This window comes from Procambarus clarkii, chromosome 52 (genome assembly GCF_040958095.1).
Source record: "Procambarus clarkii isolate CNS0578487 chromosome 52, FALCON_Pclarkii_2.0, whole genome shotgun sequence".
NCBI classification, from domain to species: Eukaryota; Metazoa; Arthropoda; class Malacostraca; order Decapoda; family Cambaridae; genus Procambarus; species Procambarus clarkii.
The window spans coordinates 1,993,048-2,016,394 of record NC_091201.1 but is presented as its reverse complement, the minus strand read 5'-3'; the positions used below and the strand labels follow the sequence as shown (position 1 = coordinate 2,016,394).

General features: G+C 48.9%; 1 protein-coding gene across 1 annotated transcript in view; it reads left to right on the top strand.

Annotated features, from left to right (window-relative positions):
• The first annotated feature begins 674 nt into the window (after window positions 1–674).
• The window catches only part of LOC123763716 (muscleblind-like protein 1), a 274,770-nt gene continuing 252,097 nt past the window's right edge, over window positions 675–23,347 (top strand). Inside the window, exon 1 of the mRNA XM_069304185.1 lies at window positions 675–699. The gene's annotated coding sequence lies outside the window, so the exon portion shown is untranslated. The remainder of the gene's footprint in view (window positions 700–23,347) is intronic.

The following is a 23,347-nucleotide window of genomic DNA, read 5'->3' as shown; positions in this document are numbered from 1 at the left end:
AAAAACTCGCCATTTTTGATCAACGACTCCCCCCCCCCCCCCTCTCCCTCCCCCCCTAAAAAAGTATACCCGTAGGAGTATGATGGTGAACCATGAAGGAGTCCGTAGTTGAGTATATGTGTGTGTGAGGGGCGCTACTCCGACACCTCTACGGTAACCCGCGCTCCCGCCCCACCTTCCACTCCCACTCCTCAAGCGGGTGTATATATATATATATATATATATGTATATATATGTGTGAGGAGCACATATGTTGGCAGAAGCGGGGCTGAAGCCCCCCGCGCGGGGCCGTAAGCTTGGCAATGGGTTGTAGATTAGAGCCCGAGGCGGTGGTTGTGGGGGCCGACACCCCCCACCACACACACGCCCCCCACGCCCCCACCCACGCCCATTTTACCCATGGAAATGGGGCGTGTGTCTGTCTCTCTCCCCAAATGGATTGATGTTTGTCTGAGTATGTTGTAGTGGCGGGCGCGGTGCATCCTCCTAGTGGCTCACGGCCGCCATATGTGAAGAAAATGTGTATTTACTCGAGGTTAAGGCGAAAAAAAAAGTGAAATAATTGTGGCAAGTGCGACACTTTGGTGTCATTTGAAATCACATAGGCCTAAGTAGCAGTGTCACTACACTATTAGATGAAAAAAAACACAGACTTTCATTTTGCAGTTGTCAATATCTGTTACAGATCTGATGAGAAAAGTTAGTGGTGTCAAGGCCTATCATATTGTAACTTAAGGCCTCATTAGTTCCTCCCTAAGACAATGGTGGCAGTGCCCCCCTTCCCCCCTGTTATAAACAATGGTTCTGTCGTTAATGGTGTCCAAGTTAACTCATGTGATTTAAACAAACGAGTGTTTTTAGATCGCTTACAGCTGAATGCATTATTACATGTGTGTAGTTTTGGAATGTGTGTGTGTGTGTAGCTTAGAACAGTAGAGAAGTACCTCGTCTGTGCTTCATGGCTGTTTTGCATGATGTTTTTTGTGTTTTGGACTATAATGGAGAATATCTCCTCAAATATCTATGCCATGTTTCTGTACATCCAAATTATTCTCTTGTTTACACTTTTAGCCTCCCTGGTAAATACTGCACAAGCCGGCTGATGTATTATACAAGTCCTGTAAATTGTCCAATCCCGCCTCTTCCCAACCTTACCACCCTCGGCACCTGCTCCACTCTCTCACCCTTCACTGCTATACTCTCACTCGCCCCTCACTGCTATACTCACTGCTACACTCTCACCCCTCACTGCTACACTCTCTCACCCCTCACTGCTACACTCTCTCACCCCTCACTGCTACACTCTCTCACCCCTCACTGCTACACTCTCTCACCCCTCACTGCTACACTCACTCGCCCCTCACTGCTCCACACTCACTCGCTACAATGTCAAAATGACTGAATTCAGCACTATTTGCAAGACCAAAAAATGTCGTCATTGCCTTTTCCTAACTATGTATAATCAAAAATACGTCCAGTATATCAGTGCTGTATATTCCCTTAACCACACACTCGTCTTAATCCTGAAGCAGCGTTGTAATACACTAGCTTCTATAGCTCCCTTTTTAAGATGTATAGCCTAGGACCAAGGCAATGTAGAACTCGCCAGCCACAATTCATGTATATGAGCCCATGATGAACACCATTTCATCCTTCACTTTCATTCCGACTGGTGTTTGCGCGTGTGTACAGTATTATACAACACCTGACTTAAGACGACTTGTGTGGTGTATATATTCCTTGTTTGATGCCTCAGCCGGGAATAATTTCAGGATAAGATGATGCTCAAGGCGAGGAATTACTTGCAAAGCTTATAATGTTTAGTTATGTCTTGCAACCTCGAGTTTTACATACCTGTAAGTATGTATATATATAAAATATATAATATATATATATATAATATATATATATATATATATATAATATATATATATATATAATATATATATATATAATATATATATATATATAATATATATATATATATATATATATATATATATATATATATATATATATATATATATATATATATATATATATATATATATATATATAAAACACTGTGTAAAGCGCACTGGTCAATGTACACACATGATCTTTTTACCCTCATAAATAGTTTATTATTGTCACGGATGTTCAAAACTAACCAGATTTATTCTTAAAAGTCTATTCAGTAATTTCATATGCAATACACGTTACCCCATACAGCCGTGATGTGTGTAGCCTCTGGGCCGCCTCATTGAAAACTACACTGTATTAGCCCCTTATCATAATTACTTACAAACTTATGAGAAAAGTCGCCTAACCTTTCACAAATATCTACCACGCATGAAGTATTTAAATAGGCTACAACCAAATTTATAGACGAATGGCTCTCGGCTGCTAAAATTAATTAAATTTTCCCGCTAATTTGTCGAACACTTTAGAATGTTTTTAGCCTATAAACTGAGATCATATTGGCTTGTAAGGCGGCTGACTCGCAGCCAATGAAGTTGTGGTAGCTAACTAGGGATCCTTTGTGATGGGAGGATTGTGTGCGCCTCAAAGCCGCTCCCTGCACAAAGCTCTTGCTAGCCTAGTCTACGCTCATAACAGGTTGGGCACACCTCCCGCTTCTCACAACATTGGCGTGTGTGTGTGTCATGTTGTGTCAAGAAATCCGATAGGAACGAGGAGCTTTTCTCTCTTGAGGCCAAGTGCTATTCTGGCTTCAGTTTTCAATCACGTGGAAGTGTATTCATAAATTTTATATATATATATATATATATATATATATATATATATATATATATATATATATATATATATATATATATATATAATATAATATAATATTAGTGCACCTTAATGGTAATATTGGAGTGCTACAATTAACCCTAGGAATACATTGTGATTTCTGCTTCATAATTCTTCTAGTTGAAGTCTTGATCTGTTAATACAGCTTCAAAACTTTTGAACAAGATGCCAAACGCGCCTAAGTTAGCATTTAGTAGTTATTTCTATTTTGGAGATTTGGTTAATATGAAAAATTCACAAACTTGTCTTAATTTCGATATGGAAAATTATATAGTTGACATGTGACATATGCGAAGACATTAGGTTTGTCTAACACCAGTGAGCATTTGATGTGTTTAATATGCGGAGGCCAATGGTCTTGTTTATTCTGTCCTTTCTCGGTCATCTTCCTCTGACAGTATTTACAATTTTTCAAGTGTAGTTATTCAGGAAGCTTCGATTTAGTGTTGTCATTGGACGTTAATATTTTGAGATCCCCTCGATTCCTGAGTCCAGCCAGGCCGGGCTCGGGGAGTAGAACAACTCGTGAAACCCTCTTCAGGTATACCGAGTGTCCATCAAACCTCTCGTAACACCTTCAGCACAATTCCATAAATCGACCTCCTGCGTCATTGCCGCCATGCTGAACCCCGGCTACTGCTGCGGCTTTACTCCTCAACCCCAGCTGTCACGGGAACCTGCATTTACATTAGAACCCCCACAACCACTCTCTAAACTACTACAGTATTCCTTCACGTCCGAGGTAAACTGGTAAGTGCTCGCCCCCCACAACAGCGCACTCCAGCATCTCGTCAGTATCCTACCACCAAAGTTACCCAGCCAGCTTATCAGTGTAGTACAGTGAACTTGTTTAACCTTGGCGTGGCGCAGTAAAGGAGAAACCTAAACCAGTAGTGCGTCGCTTTTAATCCTAACATCAGGGTCCCAGCCAGTAACTTATCACAACACGGCTCAGAGCCGGTGGGAAGGAGGAGTGATGTTGCTCTCTATATACTCCAAGCTTAGAAGTTTGTTGTGCTAGTTAAGATCTCTTGCTAAGTTATTTGTTGTACTGGCAAAGACATCTCTCGTGTTAGCTAAGCTAATTGTATGTTTGTTGCTAGCTGAGATGTAGTGCACCTCTGTAATGATGCAACAATATATTAATCAGACTAGGTTAGGCAATATTGATGATCGTTATTGATTTGTATCCAATTTTATTTAACTTAGAACCACTGCAGTGTGGTAATAATCAATTTGCACACCGATGTAGCCTATTGCTGATTACATTTTTTCCTTAGATGTTGCGATGTTATTTTGTATGTGAATTATTGTATTTAGTGGTGATAAACTTTACCGAAAGATGCAAACACCGTGTTATCTTGAGGTAATCTTGAGATGATTTCGGGGCTTTAGTGTCCCCGCGGCCCGGTCCTCGACCAGGCCTCCACCCCCAGGAAGCAGCCCGTGACAGCTGATTAACACCCAGGTACCTATTTTACTGCTAGGTAACAGGGGCATAGGGTGAAAGAAACTCTGCCCAGTGTTTCTCGCCGGCGTCCGGGATCGAACCCGGGACCACAAGTCCACCGTGCTGTCCGCTCGGCTCCCTTGTTGTTTTCCGGGGCTCCGGGGGAAGGGAACTATCAGGATAGTGCCAAACCATTACGACTATATAGCACAAGGAAGGGGTGAGGATTTGGGGCAAGACCAATAACTTGGTCCGGTTAATGTTTTCCAGTGTGTTAACTGTTGACAGTTGTACTCCTGGTGGGACCCACCAGAGCCATTCCCATCTGAACCTCTCCCTGCTGCTTCCTTATGTCTTCTATGTCTTCCTCCTGGCCATCCATCTCTGTACTGTTATCCTCCTTACCCCTGCTATCGTCCCTGCTCCACCTGGCCCGCCACCCTCGTCCCTGCTCCACCTGGCCCGCCACCCTCGTCCCCGCTCCACCTGGCCCGCCACCCTCGTCCCTGCTCCACCTGGCCCGCCACCCTCGTCCCTGCTCCACCTGGCCCGCCACCCTCGTCCCTGCTCCACCTGGCCCGCCACCCTCGTCCCTGCTCCACCTGGCCCGCCACCCTCGTCCCTGCTCCACCTGGCCCGCCACCCTCGTCCCTGCTCCACCTGGCCCGCCACCCTCGTCCCTGCTCCACCTGGCCCACCACCATCGTCCCCGCTCCACCTGGCCCGCCACCACCGTCCCCGCTCCACCTGGCCCGCCACCACCGTCCCCGCTCCACCTGGCCCGCCACCACCGTCCCCGCTCCACCTGGCCCGCCACCACCACCGTCCCCGCTCCACCTGGCCCGCCGCCGCCACCACCGTCCCCGCTCCACCTGGCCCGCCACCACCACCGTCCCCGCTCCACCTGGCCCGCCGCCACCACCACCGTCCCCGCCCCACCTCGCCCGCCGCCACCACCACCGTCCCCGCTCCACCTGGCCCGCCGCCACCACCACCGTCCCCGCTCCACCTGGCCCGCCGCCACCACCACCGTCCCCGCTCCACCTGGCCCGCCGCCACCACCACCGTCCCCGCTCCACCTGGCCCGCCGCCACCACCACCGTCCCCGCTCCACCTGGCCCGCCGCCACCACCACCGTCCCCGCTCCACCTGGCCCGCCGCCACCACCACCGTCCCCGCTCCACCTGGCCCGCCGCCACCACCACCGTCCCCGCTCCACCTGGCCCGCCGCCACCACCACCGTCCCCGCTCCACCTGGCCCGCCGCCACCACCACCGTCCCCGCTCCACCTGGCCCGCCGCCACCACCACCGTCCCCGCTCCACCTGGCCCGCCGCCACCACCACCGTCCCCGCTCCACCTGGCCCGCCGCCACCACCACCGTCCCCGCTCCACCTGGCCCGCCGCCACCACCACCGTCCCCGCTCCACCTGGCCCGCCGCCACCACCACCGTCCCCGCTCCACCTGGCCCGCCGCCACCACCACCGTCCCCGCTCCACCTGGCCCGCCGCCACCACCACCGTCCCCGCTCCACCTGGCCCGCCGCCACCACCACCGTCCCCGCTCCACCTGGCCCGCCGCCACCACCACCGTCCCCGCTCCACCTGGCCCGCCGCCACCACCACCGTCCCCGCTCCACCTGGCCCGCCGCCACCACCACCGTCCCCGCTCCACCTGGCCCGCCGCCACCACCACCGTCCCCGCTCCACCTGGCCCGCCGCCACCACCACCGTCCCCGCTCCACCTGGCCCGCCGCCACCACCACCGTCCCCGCTCCACCTGGCCCGCCGCCACCACCACCGTCCCCGCTCCACCTGGCCCGCCGCCACCACCACCGTCCCCGCTCCACCTGGCCCGCCGCCACCACCACCGTCCCCGCTCCACCTGGCCCGCCGCCACCACCACCGTCCCCGCTCCACCTGGCCCGCCGCCACCACCACCGTCCCCGCTCCACCTGGCCCGCCGCCACCACCACCGTCCCCGCTCCACCTGGCCCGCCGCCACCACCACCGTCCCCGCTCCACCTGGCCCGCCGCCACCACCACCGTCCCCGCTCCACCTGGCCCGCCGCCACCACCACCGTCCCCGCTCCACCTGGCCCGCCGCCACCACCACCGTCCCCGCTCCACCTGGCCCGCCGCCACCACCACCGTCCCCGCTCCACCTGGCCCGCCGCCACCACCACCGTCCCCGCTCCACCTGGCCCGCCGCCACCACCACCGTCCCCGCTCCACCTGGCCCGCCGCCACCACCACCGTCCCCGCTCCACCTGGCCCGCCGCCACCACCACCGTCCCCGCTCCACCTGGCCCGCCGCCACCACCACCGTCCCCGCTCCACCTGGCCCGCCGCCACCACCACCGTCCCCGCTCCACCTGGCCCGCCGCCACCACCCTCGTCCCCGCTCCACCTGGCCCGCCGCCACCCTCGTCCCCGCTCCACCTGGCCCGCCACCACCACCGTCCCCGCTCCACCTGGCCCGCCGCCACCACCACCGTCCCCGCTCCACCTGGCCCGCCACCATCCTTCCAGCCCTCGTCCATCAGTTCTTATCTAATCCTCACTCATCCATTTCATCAGCTCTTACCTACTATAAACCTATCCGCTCTCATCTCTCCTTGCATTTCAGTTCCCTTATCACCTGGAGCTCTCCCCCCTGACGGTCACTCCCTGCCCCCCCCCCCCCCCGTTCCTTCCCCCCCCTCTCCCACACACACACACCCCCACCCCCGCTGTTCGGCCCGTTTCCTTCCCATCAACACATGATTCGTACACTCGTCATCAGATAACGACAATTGATCTATAATTAGATATTGAGAGAGGCCTTTGCGTGATGCTAGTGATCTTAGCGATAATGCGGGTGTTTGGTGGATCGACCAGCCTTTACTACCGCACAATAGCGCGGCTAGCACTTCTCAGGAAATACCCCGACTGGCAGTAGAGACTAGGTTTATGGTGGCTGTTTTGCATTGTGTGACGGGGGGCTAGGAGAGTGTGTACCTTGTAAGGGATGGGTAAGACGTGTGGGCAGCTGGTGTAGGGGCAAGGCTGGGGAAGAGTAGGCATCTTGCCCAGTCATAAAGAGTGCTTCACTCTCGACCAAACAGCGTTGATATTCGTTAGTCGTCTTAGTTTACTGACAAACTAATAGAAATTGATATATTCGTAATCCATATGCGTGCACAATGAGCCTAAGATGGTCGCGCTGTGGTGGGTATGTGGGCCTGCGGGCCGCTCCAAGCAACAGCCTGGTGGACCAACCGGGCTGTGGTGGGTATGTGGGCCTGCGGGCCGCTCCAAGCAACAGCCTGGTGGACCAACCGGGCTGTGGTGGGTATGTGGGCCTGCGGGCCGCTCCAAGCAACAGCCTGGTGGACCAACCGGGCTGTGGTGGGTATGTGGGCCTGCGGGCCGCTCCAAGCAACAGCCTGGTGGACCAAACTCTCACAAGTCAAGCCTGGCCTCGGGCCGGGCTTGGGGAGTAGAATTACTCCCAGAACCCCATCAACCAGGTATTCTTTGACGTAAATGTTTACGTGTGGTGTTGACATTTTTCAGCGGCGTGTGAACAGCAGTAGTGACAGTGGTGGTGGTGTCAGGGGGGGGGCTTACGAGGAGTTCGTGCGGGTTAGCAAATAGGGTTACCTGGCATTGATTTCGGGGATTAACGTCCTCGCGGCCCGGTCTCTGACCAGGCCTCTTGGTTCGAAGGTTTGGGATTGACGTGTCACTGTACCTGTGTGTACCATGTGACGTGATAAGACGGGAACGACGCTCATTCGTAAATTACTCGCTTAACCCCTCCTCCATCTCTCGCCTCCATCTCTCCACATCCATAATCCATCATCTCCACTCCCTGCAACCCTCCAATCATCTCCGTCACCCCATCCCCCCAGCCCCTGACTTTACCCTTTCCCATATGACCCTTTCCCTTTGCTTGGCATCGTCCCTAGGTTACTGTATTTCCATCCATGCTACCCTCCCCCCCCCTCCATCCATCCCCCCCATCCATCCCCCCCCCCCATCTCTTATCTGCTCTGCCCGGGCAGGAAGCAGAGATACCGCGCACATCCTGTCATTTCAAAACTATTCTCTTGATCCACCCAACTGTATTGTCGAGCCTTGTAACTGTCGTGTGGCCTTTCATTCGACGGGGTGTATGGGGGGGGGGTGACAGTGGCGTGGAGGAGTTGGGAGGTATACAGTAGACAGTATAGTAGTGGTCCAAATTGGAGTTCTGGTCCAAAGAAGCGGAATGGGTGTGAAAGGATGGATAGGGGATAGTGTGATTATTTAAGGCGATGTTGCAAGACGAGGGTGTTGCTGGATATTGTGGTCCACAGATATGGAAGACGTCGGCGTGGATGATACGTAGATATCCACTATCGTTATCGTCGTGACGGCGTGGTATAAGATATTAGGTGGAGTGAGTGGTATGTTTTGGTCGTGGGTGTTGGCAAACGTTGCTCGCTCCATATTTTCCGTGCAACGGATCCTTTTAGGTCATCGTTAACACCTCTTGCAGGTAGTGTAAAGGACTGGCCCTAGTCTTCAGGTCAGCGTTAACACCTCTTGCAGGTAGTGTAAAGGACTGGCCCTAGTCTTCAGGTCAGCGTTAACACCTCTTCCAGGTAGTGTAAAGGACTGGCCCTAGTCTTCAGGTCAGCGTTAACACCTCTTGCAGGTAGTGTAAAGGACTGGCCTAGTCTTCAGGTCAGCGTTAACACCTCTTGCAGGTAGTGTAAAGGACTGGCCCTAGTCTTCAGGTCAGCGTTAACACCTCTTGCAGGTAGTGTAAAGGACTGGCCCTAGTCTTCAGGTCAGCGTTAACACCTCTTGCAGGTAGTGTAAAGGACTGGCCCTAGTCTTCAGGTCAGCGTGCCATGGTGCCCTGAAGACTAGGGGCGCCATCCTAGCCTGCCGAAATAGTGTAGGCGTAGTCTTGAGTCGTCGGGAAAAATAAGAGCGAGGGATGACTCCTCCGGTAGAGAGAGGTGGGGGGGGGGCGTAGGGAAAGGAGCGATACTATCAGGGGAAAGCGCCAAGCCATTACAACTATACAGCGCAGGGAAGGGGTCAGGATAAGGATTTGGGATGGGACGGGGGTAAGGGAATGGTGCCCAACCACTTGGACGGTCGGGGATTGAACGCTGGTAAAGGGAAGGCATACACCAGTGAAGTGGCGTGTTTCAACAGGCGATCAGTGATCACTTGTAAATCTCGTGGGTAGTGAAGGTCTTGGGGTCTTTTATGTATTTATCAAGTGCCATTTAATGAACGCCAAGAAACGGTAAACTATCATTTTTTAATAGAAACTGGACAGAGGTGTTATCGAGTGGACTGGACAAGTTGGGGAATATGCTAGTGGATTAGCCGAGGCCAGGTGACGCAAGGGATGGATTTACTAATCCCTGCTGGATTACTAACTACGAGTCCCTTCAGGGAGATGGAACACTCTGACTGTGGCGGCGTGGAATGGCATACATTGGGTTTGATAGACCTTGTGGATGAAATTGGTTGCATAATAGCCGTTTATATAAGGTTATAGAAAGTGAAAGCTGCCCCCAGGCCGGGCGTGGGGAGCAGGACTCCCAGAACCGTCTCCAGGTGAACGGGAGAATGGAAGGCAGCAACCAGTGTGTGAAGACAGCACGGCACTGAAACAAGGCATGAGGGAACTATATAGTGAAGAGTCAACCGAGGAAGCAAGGCACAGTTAGGATAATTGTCATATATGTTCACAGTACTAATGATGGGTTAGAGGCACTGTGCCTAGGGTCATTGTATGTGGGGGGGGGTATACAGACCTAGACGGCATTAAAGGGGAAGTAGTGACCAAGATTCCCTCAGTTTAAGTAATACAAAAAACGAATGAAAAAACGACGACGTTTCGGTCCGTCAAGGGCTATTAAGTCCTCACAAACGACTTGATAATGGTCCTGGACGGACCGAAACGTCGTCGTCGCCTCATCCTCATCATATCTTCAGCCACGTTACTGTGACGCATTGTCATCACTATTAACTGTACAGACAAAAAATCTATCGCCATATCTAAAAGTTATCAGAATGCAAACAGTGTCCAAGCGTGAGGTTGGTCAGAAAGGTTTATCATTGGAGAAGAGGATAAAAGTCGCAGGAGGATTTACACAACTTCAGTGTGGCGTGTTTTTGCTGTCAGGGTGGCACTGTAGGCCCCGGCGCCCTGCAAGGTGCCCTCCGACGTACACACTCAACACACTATTCCTTTAACACACTACTGCATAATAAAATGCGTTTCTGCCCGAAACGCTAGTGGCTTTAGGCGTTGTATATACTAGCTCTGTCTATAAATCTATCAATTTTTGTAAAACCTCTTGTATGTATGTACCTTACCTGAATAAACATTTATTTTATTTAACTACATTATTTACTAGTCCAGCTCTAGTTTTGAACGTTCGGTAAAGATAGGTTATGTGATTTCATATCGTAAAGACAAGTAATGTACTACATAAAATTTATTCTGTTGTGATGAAGTGTTTCTTTGGTAAAGTGTGTGAGCAGGTCAGTCGTTGGGGGATATTGGTACTCGGTTTAGGTAAGATTTATATTAGGCTAACGCTATACTAGGACTAATAATCGGTTGATTGTAGGCGCTTTCTACCGTATACATAGATGTATAGTAATCTGAATGCGTCCGCCACAGGTGATGATACATTTAGCAAGTGTGAACTATATGAACGAAATGTAAGTTAATACACACAAAATGGTCCTCGTGTAATATTGATTTTGCCAAGACCCAAGAAAACCTAACCTAAATATTCCAAGGCCTAGTATGCTGCAAATATGTACTAAATTAGTCCTAAAATTTCATTTTTACAAATTTTTGCAATTGCAAATTTTCGTAGGTTTGTTTATATTAGTAGTAGAGTAGGTTAGGTTGTTGCAGTTTCATAATATACTTTAACAAATACCAATATTACGAAACGGAAATTCTTGGGTTGTATAGAACGGGGTGAGAAAGTTTGAGCTACCTCATCCCTTTGTGTGTTGACCAGACCACACACTAGAAGGTGAAGGGACGACGACGTTTCGGTCCGTCGTGGACCATTCTTAAGTCGATTGTGAGAATGGTCACAATCGACTTAAGAATGGTCCAGGATGGACCGAAACGTGGCCGTCCCTTCACCTTCTAGTGTGTGGTCTGGTCAACATACTTTAGCCACGTTATTGTGACTCATCGCCTGCATCCCTTTGTGTGTATTTATACCTCAATAAACTGATTTCGATTTCAACATTTTTTGGGTGAAATAGTTTACACTTAGTAGATGCGCCCTCACAGTCGCTGTGAGCACCACCAGTTTATAAGAAATGTTGCGTGATTTCCTACAGTAAAAACAAATTATGTAGTGTTCATGAAGTGATCAGCTGTGTTTTAAGTGGTTAATACAACATACTTGTAAAAGTGATTAGTCGGTTAGGTTGTAAATATTAAACTGCTCTTCTGGCGACATTGTAGAGCGGCGCCGCGTCGATTTCTGCTGAACTTGTATTCTCTCCCGTTTTGGGTGGAGATGACAGGTTAGATCACTTGTTACGGCTTGTTACTCTGCTTGTGAGGAGCTGCCCGGGTTATCTTGAGTTATCTTGAGATGATTTCGGGGCTTTAGTGTCCCCGCGGCCCGGTCCTCGACCAGGCCTCCACCCCCAGGAAGCAGCCCGTGACAGCTGACTAACTCCCAGGTACCTATTTACTGCTAGGTAACAGGGGCATTCAGGGTGAAAGAAACTTTGCCCATTTGCTTCTGCCTCGTGCGGGAATCGAACCCGCGCCACAGAATTACGAATCCTGCGCGCTATCCACCAGGCTACGAGTCCCCGGGTGTCGCACACCTTCACGAGACTCGGTCACCTCTTGTGTAGTTGTAATTATTGTAGCAGTAGTCGGTGTATGGAGTGGACTTCCGATTACAGTAATGTGGGTAATATTAATCATATTGGAAATGATGCATCTTTCAACTGTGTAATAGAATGTCTTGATACATGAATGGGAGGAAATTGATGCTACATCCGTGGTTTACTGTACTAACCGTGTGACACTATCCATCACAAAATGTTGACATTTCAAGAGTACTTGGCTTTGCTGCTGTTAACTGTTCCTTCATGCAGTACTTCAATGTTGTAACCTTAACACACATGCTCTCACCTGAGCTTTGCCCTTTTTCTCTTATTCTTACCCCTTTCCTTATTCTTACCCCTTATTCTTGCCTTCCTCTTATTATCTTTTTTTCTCACCTGCTCCTCACCTCATTTTTACCTTATATATTTTCCTGTGCCTTTCTCTATCACACGTCTTCATAATGGTCCGAAACGTCGTCGTTTCTTCATTTTCTGATGTGTTGTTTGGTGGTCTTAATGAGCACGTTGGTGTTTAGCGTCTCGCAGCTTTACCTTGCTAGTTTTCCCTGGAACACGGCCCACCAATCGCTTTACAACCAGGTCCTCGTTTACCATTTGGTGAACAATGCAATCGGTTTAGGATCAGAGGCAAGTGAACCCTCCCTGCCCAGGGCTCGAACCCGTCCTAAACCGCTGAGAGCATGTCGTGGGCGAGCAAGGACAGCAGGAAACAGTAGAGGGGGTGGATGGGGGGGGGGGAAGGCTGTAGTTCAGGTGTGTAGGAGGGGCACTAGTTTAATAGTGGTTTGGGTTGTCGAGGCTGGCCTCGGACCGGTAATATTGTGCCCGGTAGATAGTATATTAACATGTGTCGAATATCCATGATGACCAAACATCAGATGATGAGGAGACGGCGACGTTTCGGTCCGTCCTGGATCATTATCAAGTCGATAATACCACCTCTGGTATCATTACTCCTCCCGAAACTCCCGGAGGTTGGAGTAGTGTGTGTGTGGGGGGGGGGTGAGAGGTGCACCCAAGAGCAGCGGTGGAGGGGATTAGTAGCGTGAGGGGGGGGGGGGAGGGGGAAGGGGTGTGAGAGGTACACCCGAGAGCAGCGGTTGGGATTAGTGATGCTGGTGGTGGCTGACTCATCTCAAAGGCGTCAAACTCATCATCAGCCCGACACTACACCTCCCTGCGCTTACTCCCCCCCTTTCCCCCCCCCCCACCATCACACTCCTTTGAATCATCATTTGCCTCATTATTCATCTATGAGTTTTTAATGTATATTATTTTGAGGAAAGTTTCGGGTTCTAGTGTGAATTCACACACAAAAAATAAAATATTTAGTTCAATATATATAAGCATTAAAAATAAATAATTTAAATATCGTACAATGTACTCACCTAGTTGTGCTTGCGGGGGTAGAGCTTTGGCTCTTGGGTCCCGCCAAATGTAATCTGCCTGTAGTGAGTTTTCAATGTGATAATGTAGATTTTGTCCCCCTTGGTACAGAAAGGAGTTTGAGGTTAGGTTAGGTTAGGTTAATGACGCCTAATATATGATCATACATGTAAACTTTAAACAGTTAATGAGAGGTACTAACAAGCTCTCCTAAGCCATTAGCGTTAAATATTGAAGTGACGTTTAACATTGTCTTGAAAGACGCAGAATAAGGGGTAGTTTGTGCTGATTTAAACTTTCGGGTATAAATGTAGGTTTTTGCCAGTGATTGTTAGATATTAAGGCATAGATCTTGGTAATGAATTCAAATTGGTCAAATTTGGATAGAAAAAAAGATACAAGTTGAATTAACTTCTTATCTCGAAGGGAGAGTTTCTTAACTGCGTCACTCGTTCCTTAAGTGAACACACCGCTATAGTGACAGTATTGGGCAGCGTCACTCATCCTGTGAGTGGACACACCGCCATAGTGACAGTATTGGGCAGCGTTACTCATCCCGTGAGTGAACACACCACCATAGTGACGGTATTGGGCAGCGTCACTCATCCTGTGAGTGGACACACCGCCATAGTGACAGTATTGGGCAGCGTCACTCAAACCGTGAGTGGACACACCGCCATAGTGACAGTATTGGGCAGCGTCACTCATCCTGTGAGTGAACACACCTCTATAGTGACGGTATTGGGCAGCGTCACTCATCCTGTGAGTGAACACACCTCTATAGTGACGGTATTGGGCAGCGTCACTCATCCTGTGAGTGAACACACCTCTATAGTGACAGTATTGGGCAGCGCCACTCATCCTGTGAGTGAACACACCGCCATAGTGACAGTATTGGGCAGCGTCGCTCATCCTGTGAGTGGACACACCGCCATAGTGACAGTATTGGGCAGCGTCACTCATCCTGTGAGTGAACACACCGCCATAGTGACAGTATTGGGCAGCGTCACTCATCCTGTGAGTGAACACACCGCCATAGTGACAGCATTGGGCAGCGTCACCCATCCCGTGAGTGAACACACCGCCATAGTGACAGTATTGGGCAGCGTCACCCATCCCGTGAGTGAACACACCGCCATAGTGACAGTATTGGCAGCGTCACTCATCCTGTGAGTGGACACACCGCCATAGTGACAGTATTGGGCAGCGCCACTCATCCTGTGAGTGGACACACCGCCATAGTGACAGTATTGGGCAGCGTCTCTCATCCCGTGAGTGGACACACCGCCATAATGACAGTATTGGGCAGCGCCACTCACCCTGTGAGTGAACACACCGCCATAGTGACAGTATTGGGCAGCGCCAATCATCCTGTGAGTGAACACACCGCCATAGTGACAGTATTGGGCAGCGCCACTCACCCTGTGAGTGAACACACCGCCATAGTGACAGTATTGGGCAGCGTCACTCATCCTGTGAGTGGACACACCATTCACTTACGTGCGTGAATGGCTATAATGTCTCAGACGTACGGTGTGGGTTTTGGTATGTTCGTGTCCATCGTGAGTGGTGATGTTAGGCAAGTGGTAACTCACTCACACACACCTACGTGTCTATCTAGCACTGTGCAGGCGATGAGTCACAATAAGGTGGCTAAAGTATGTTGACCAGACCACACACTACAAGGTGAAGGGACGACGACGTTTCGGTCCGTCCTGGACCATTCCCAAGTCCTCTTGCGTAACTTGAGAATGGTCCAGGACGGACCGGAACGTCGCTATCTAGTACTGTGTTTTTATATTTAAACCACTTTAATGACAAATTGCGGCATGGTTGTATAAGATGACCAGTAAGACGTGTGTGTGTTCAGGCAGCGTCAGGTGTCCTACCAATCCTCTTCCCAGGGACAGTCTTGGTGGGAGTTAAAGAGTTACCCCTAGGGCAGGTGTGGCCACCAGGGTCGGTGGGGTAGTGGGGGGGGGGGTTCTGGGTTATCCCTACCCCTGGGGCTGGTCTGGGTATCTGGGAGGGGTTGTGGGTTATTCCTACCCCCTGGGGCTGGTCTGGGTATCTGGGAGGGGTTGTGGGTTATCCCTACCCCCTGGGGGGCTGGTCTGGGTATCTAGGAGGGGTTCTGGGTTATCCCTACCCCCTGGGGCTGGTCTGGGTATCTAGGAGGGGTTGTGGGTTATCCCTACCCCCTGGGGTTGGTCTGGGTATCTGGGAGGGGTTGTGGGTTATCCCAACCCCCTGGGGCTGGTCTGGGTATCTGGGAGGGGTTGTGGGTTATCCCTACCCCCTGGGGCTGGTCTGGGTATCTAGGAGGGGTTCTGGGTTATCCCTACCCCCTGGGGGGCTGGTGGCCATTGGGGGTGGCTACACTTTCCGTGCCCTCGTGAAATGTTGCTTCTCGCCAGGACTGCAATGTCTGCTGGGTTGATTGTCTGCTGGGTTGATTGTCTGCTGGGTTGATTGTCTGCTGGGTTGATTGTCTGCTGGGTTGATTGTCTGCTGGGTTGATTGTCTGCTGGGTTGATTGTCTGCTGGGTTGATTGTCTGCTGGGTTGATTGTCTGCTGGGTTGATTGTCTGCTGGGTTGATTGTGTGCTGGATTGATTGTGTGCTTCTGGTCAGCGAAGTCGTGCACTGGGTCAGGTTAGTCTTCGTCGCGTCACCTGGGGAAAGGTTGCATATGCTTATTGATTAAGGAGTAACACAGTACTTTTTAAAGTTAATTGCGAGAGTCGGTAACGTGTTTGGTTGAGTGTGTGGCAGTTAATCCGTCTCTGAGTGCTGCCATACGTGACGTGTGGCCACTGAGTGCTGCCATACGTGACGTGTGGCCACTGAGTGCTGCCATACGTGACGTGTGGCCACTGACGTAGTATATTCATGTAGTTTGAGGTTGTTTCTTTATCTAGAGGTTGTTTCCGGTGGTGATAGTGAGGGAGGGAGCCAGCAGGTGGCGACGGTGTACTCGCCCGACCTGCTTCACCGTACCAGACACGTGCCATGCACAGTTTCTCTCGGTACGTAGGTTACACCACCTACGTACCGACTATGGTTATGACTCAGCCATTCACACTTCAAGGAGTGGCGGACTAACCGGGCTGTGGTGGGTATGTGGGCCTGCGGGCCGCTCCAAGCAACAGCCTGGTGGACCAACCGGGCTCTGGTGGGTATGTGGGCCTGTGGGCCGCTCCAAGCAACAGCCTGGTGGACCAACCGGGCTCTGGTGGGTATGTGGGCCTGTGGGCCGCTCCAAGCAACAGCCTGGTGGACCAACCGGGCTGTGGTGGGTATGTGGGCCTGCGGGCCGCTCCAAGCAACAGCCTGGTGGACCAACCGGGCTGTGGTGGGTATGTGGGCCTGTAGGCCGCTCCAAGCAACAGCCTGGTGGACCAACCGGGCTGTGGTGGGTATGTGGGCCTGCGGGCCGCTCCAAGCAACAGCCTGGTGGACCAACCGGGCTGTGGTGGGCCTGCGGGCCGCTCCAAGCAACAGCCTGGTGGACCAAACTCTCACAAGTCGAGCCTGGCCTCGGGCCGGGCTTGGAGTAGAACAACTCCCAGAACCCCATCAACCAGGGGGTGCCATCGACACAGGGAAGTACCTGGATTATACCTAGAAGGGGTTCTGAGAGTTAGATTACTCCCCAAGCCCGGTCTGAGGCGAGGCTCGACTTGTCATAACTTGGTCCAGCAGGCTGTTGCTTGGAGCAGCCCGCAGGCCCATACATTTACAACAACCTGGTTGGTCCATCACTGTTTGAAGAAAGCTATCTAGCTTTCTCTTGAAGACGTAGAGCGGCCCCTGGGAGAGGAATGAGGTGCTTCCGTGCACTGTCCTCGCCAGCACCGGACACCCACTCTCATAATACCTGCTCTCTTGTATACACCTCCGTCTGATGTACATGAAATGTGGTTTTGAATCGTCGGTCAAGGGAACTGTTTGTGTTTGACGGCCAGGGTTGTGTTTGACGACCAGGGTTGGAAACCCATATTATCGCGGATGGAGGATATCTAGGGGATACAATCATATGATTCCCGATGCTGGGATTGCAAGTCTATACTTAGGCTTACACAGAATGCAATAGACAAAAGCTAGTCAACTAACTTTCGGGTACCTATAAATTGTTAAGTGAACAGACGCATCAGGTGAAATAAAACTTGCCTAATCGTTTCTATCTTGTCCAAGGATTCAACCCTGGTCCCTCGATTGCAAGGGGAAGGGGACTATCAGGAGAAAGCGCCATATCATTACGACTATATAGCATTTGGAAGGGTTGTAAAGATAAGGATGTGGGATGGGACGGGGGGAAGGAATAGTGCCCAACCACTTGGAGGGTCGGGGATTGAACGCCGACCTGCAAGTCGTGGACGTAGACCACTCTGCCTCAGGACCCAATACAGCCCCGCCGCTGTCTGCAGTTAATTTATTTGGCAGAGTTGGGGGGGAGGAGGGGGTGGTGGGAGGAGGGGGGGCGGTGGGGAGATGGGGGTGATGGGGGGCACCTTAGGGACGATGGCAACATTACCTAGGGGAAGGGGGGGGGGAACCTTTATGGCTTCGCGAGGCATCATTTTACTGCCATCATAAAATTGTAGGCAAGTGTAGAGGCACGCTGCCTCTCTCATCAATAATTTACCTCAGGCCGGAGCAACAAATCCTAGCATTTTTTTTTAATTTGACTAGTTTACATAACATTAACATACAATAATTACTTAGAAAAAACTATAACAACAGCGAAGGGCATACAAATTATTATATACTGTACAATTTAGATTTAACACCTCTTTGAACAAATCCACAAAGGCCGTGACGAGGATTCGAACCTACGTCCGGGAGCATCCCAGACGCTGTCTCAATCGACTGAGCTACGCCATGGTCAAAGAGTTGAAACCGAAATTCTACTGAACTTACTGGATCCTGCAGCCTCTCCGAGACACGAACCAGGGTTTTACACAACTCCCCCCCCCCCATGCACTCGAGCTATGTCCATAGGCCGTTCTTTCTCTTCGCCCTTACATCATTTGATGCATCAGGCCATTGTGATGTCTGTGTTTAACAGCTCTTTGTCAGTAATTGATAAAAAAAGTCACACGTGTGGCTGAAATGAACAGATGATGCAACCACAGACATAAAAAAAGCTTATTTGATTTACCTTTTAGGTCAGTGGTTTCGAACCCGGGTCTGTGGAATGAGGTGCATGGGACAAATAATATATATTGTAGTACATAGTGAGAAAAATCACGTCTGAGTGTGAATTGTATTGTATATATCAGGAGAAAGCACCAAGCCATTACGACTATATAGCACTGGGAAGGGGTCAGGATAACGATTTAGGATGGGACGGGGTGAAGGAATGGTGCCCAACCACTTGTGGACGGTCGGGGATTGAACGCCGACCTGCATGAAGCGAGACCGTCGCTCTACCGTCCAGCCCAAGTGGTTGGGCACCATCCATTCCCCCCGTGAAGTGAACGTCTCCTGTTTTCATTTACATACAGTTGTAACTGAACAACAATATAGGGATTACCTGGAGTGTGTTTCAAGAGTTGTCCTACTCCCCGAGCCCGGCCCGAGGCCAGTGTGGAGTGTGAGTGGATGGATTGTTCGCACCAGTTGATACTATCAATGTTCCTAGTTCGATCTGTTTATTGTTGGGGTCCACAGGTGAGCACGTGGTTGTTGGGGTCCACAGGTGAGCACGTGGTTGTTGGGGTCCACAGGTGAGCATATAACGTATAAATATTCAATATTGTCACACATTGCATACGTGTAATGAACCATTAAGAAAAATGCTAGTGATTGTGTCATTAAAAAGGGTCTTCAGACTAGAAATTGAAGGGACGACGACGTTTCGGTCCGTCCTGGACCATTCTCAAGTCGATTGTGATGGGGAGGTAGGACGGACCGAAACGTCGTCGTCCCTTCAATTTCTAGTGTGTGGTCTGGTCAACATACTTCAGCCACGTTATTGTGACTCATCGCCTGCATAGGGTCTTCAGATGTCTGTATTGAAAGACATAAAGGTACTTTGATAGCTAGTTTCTCAATGGTTTCTTGAGTTTAATAAGTTGTCGAACTTAATGGCTTTTAACATACAACATAGGCCTATGCTAGCCTCTCCGAGAGGTGATCTCAAGTCAAGCCTGGTCTCGGGCCGGGCTTGGGGAGTAGAAGAACTCCCAGAACCCCATCAACCAGGTATCAAGTTCAAGTATGTTTATTGAGATAAGCAATAAATACATCTCAAAGGGATAGAGTAGCTTAGGCTATTTCTACCCCCCTTAACCAGGTATCAAGGTAAGGAAGAGACACCGATACTCACCACTCCTGCATTCCCACAGTGGTCATCCTGTTGGGTACCCACTCATGTTGACTCACACTCATCTACATTCCCATCCTCACTCACACTACACTACACTACACTACACTACAGGAATGCTATGAATCCGTGCTACAGGATTGGGAGGCCTGGTCGACGACCGGGCCGCGGGGACGCTAAGCCCCGGAAGCACCTCAAGGTAACCTACACCACTTTACAACTTTGAGTCAATCGTTTGACCTGACAGGTGTTAAATTGGATTACAGAGAGTTCCTATCTGATGGGAAACTGTGAGAAAACAATCCGTCCTTTCGCATAGTACTTAGCAGTTTGTACGTAATCGACCAATTCGTTCGTATTTAGTACGTAATTCGGCCAGTCCGGCCTATTAGTCTTGATGAAAGGACCGTAACATTAACAGTTTTCTGCGAGTCTCTTAGATAGGTTAGGTGGGTTGATGGGGTTAGTACGTTTCTGGTCAGCCCAAACAGTCAGGTTTTTGTACGGAGTAGCAGATTGATGGGCAGGGGGGGGGGGAGTGAGACTCCGAGCAAGACCTTCCCTGGCGTGGAGAGAAGGGCAAACTCTAAACGAATTCAATATATATATATATATATATATATATATATATATATATATATATATATATGTACCTAATAGCCAGAACGCAGTTCTTGGCCTACTATGCAAGGCCCAATTTGCCTAATAAACCAAGTTTTCCGGAATTTTAATATTTTTTCTAATTTTTTCTCTTATGAAATGATAAAACTATTAATTTAATTTTGTATGAGCTAATTTTTTTTAATGAGTTAAAACTAACGTAGATATATGACCGAACCTAACCAACCCTACCTAACCTATCTTATCTTTATAGGTTAGGTTAGGTTAGGTAGCCGAAAAAGTTAGGTTAGGTTAGGTAGGTTAGGTAGTCGAAAAATAATTAATTCATGAAAACTTGGCTTATTATGCAAATCGGGCCTTGCATAGTAGGCAGAGAAGTGCGTTCTGGCTACTAGGTACGACATATATATATATATATATATATATATATATATATATATATATATATATATATGTATATATATATATATATGCGAACAAGCCTGAATGGTCCCCAGGACTATATGCAACTGATATAGTTATATATATATATATATATAAACTATATATATATATATATATAACTATATCAGTTGCATATAGTCCTGGGGACCATTCAGGCTTGTTCCAATATATATATATATATATATATATATATATATATATATATATATATATATATATATGTGTGACGGTAACGCGTTGGTGTTCGGCTGTTCAAAAGCTAGGGGTATGGCCTCGTCACATATAGAAACAAAAAATAGAAAATCTGGAACTTCGTCTGTGGTAAGGTAATGAGAAGACACACAAAACACAAGTAAATTTAACAATGAAATTTTAATTACGTTAGAAAAGCAAAACATGAATAAAATGGACATACAAATTCGTATAATAAAATCAATCAATCAAAATAGTAAGAATAATCAAATGACAAAATGAAAAGTTACGTTAAGACAAGTGAGTAATAACAAGTGAACAATATACAATCAAATAAGAGGTGCAGGAATATTGGCTTTAAGCTATCACCTCTCTTAGTACACGTAAGCCACAGCTTAGTCTACCAACGAGACGTGTTAACCTGATGAAAGCACTGGATATTCTGAGAACTGAGGTCGGCGCGGCCCCAGACATCAAGTAGTGTGTTGGGTGGAGTGCAGTTGCAACTGGACCCGCAGCCAATCAGCGACGAGCAGGCGACAAGACAGGTAGTTTGGTGGTTCGAGGTGGAGCAGGTGTTCCTGGCTGCATACGTTTTGCGCTTCTGGCAAAACTTGGTGTTGTTGTCGTTGTTGGATATTTCTTCCATATTAGTTGTATAGGGATTTATAACGACGTATTTTGGAGGGAAGAGCAGGCTCAATCTCTTGAAGGAGATTATCGTCACAATATATATATATATATATATATATATATATATATATATATATATATATATATATATATATATATATATATATATATATATATATATATATATATAATGTCGTACCTAGTAGCCAGAACGCACTTCTCAGCCTACTATGCAAGGCCCGATTTGCCTAATAAGCCAAGTTTTCATGAATTAATATATTTTCTCTAATTTTTTTCTTATGAAATAATAAAGCTACACATTTCATTACGTATGAGGTCAATTTTTTTTTATTGGAGTTAAAATTAACGTAGATATATGACCGAACCTAACCAACCCTACCTAACCTAACCTAACCTATCTTTATAGGTTAGGTTAGGTTAGGTAGCCGGAAAAGTTAGGTTAGGTTAGGTAGGTTAGGTGGTCGAAAAACAATTAATTCATGAAAACTTGGCTTACTAGGCAAATTGGGCCTTGCATAGTAGGCTGAGAAGTGCGTTCTGGCTACTAGGTACGACATATATATATATATATATATATATATATATATATATATAATATAATAGCATCAATATAAGAATTGCATACACAAGTCCTACAATGAGTGTTCAGTATTGTAGCGGGCCAACAATGACCACTACAGTATTGTAGCGGCCCTACAATGACCACTACAGTATTGTAGCGGCCCTACAATGACCACTACAGTATTGTAGCGGCCCTACAATGACCACTACAGTATTGTAGCGGCCCTACAATGACCACTACAGTATTGTAGCGGCCCAACAATGACCACTACAGTATTGTAGCGGCCCAACAATGACCACTACAGTATTGTAGCGGCCCTACAATGACCACTACAGTATTGTAGCGGCCCTACAATGACCACTACAGTATTGTAGCGGCCCTACAATGACCACTACAGTATTGTAGCGGCCCTACAATGACCACTACAGTATTGTAGCGGCCCAACAATGACCACTACAGTATTGTAGCGGCCCTACAATGACCACTACAGTATTGTAGCGGCCCTACAATGACCACTACAGTATTGTAGCGGCCCAACAATGACCACTACAGTATTGTAGCGGCCCTACAATGACCACTACAGTATTGTAGCGGCCCAACAATGACCACTACAGTATTGTAGCGGCCCAACAATGACCACTACAGTATTGTAGTGGCCCTACAATGACCACTACAGTATTGGTGGGGAATCACAGGGAGAGAAGCTAAACACCACCCAATTATACATAACGATATTCACAGTATATATTTTATATATCCACTTGTATACACAACACCCCCCCCCCCAAGGGTGTCAACCCCCCCCCCCCCCCCCCTCCCACCACCGTCACATCCTAATCCTTATTAATCCCTAATCCCCGGAGAATTCCTTATGTCTCAAATAATCGGCCAGTTGTTTGTCCCTCATAATACTCACGAGGGCTACTCACCTACTCCTGAAATCTATTGCATGTACTGTGAATATAATTATGTATACTGTGAGTATAATTATGAATACTTTGAGGTGTTTCTTT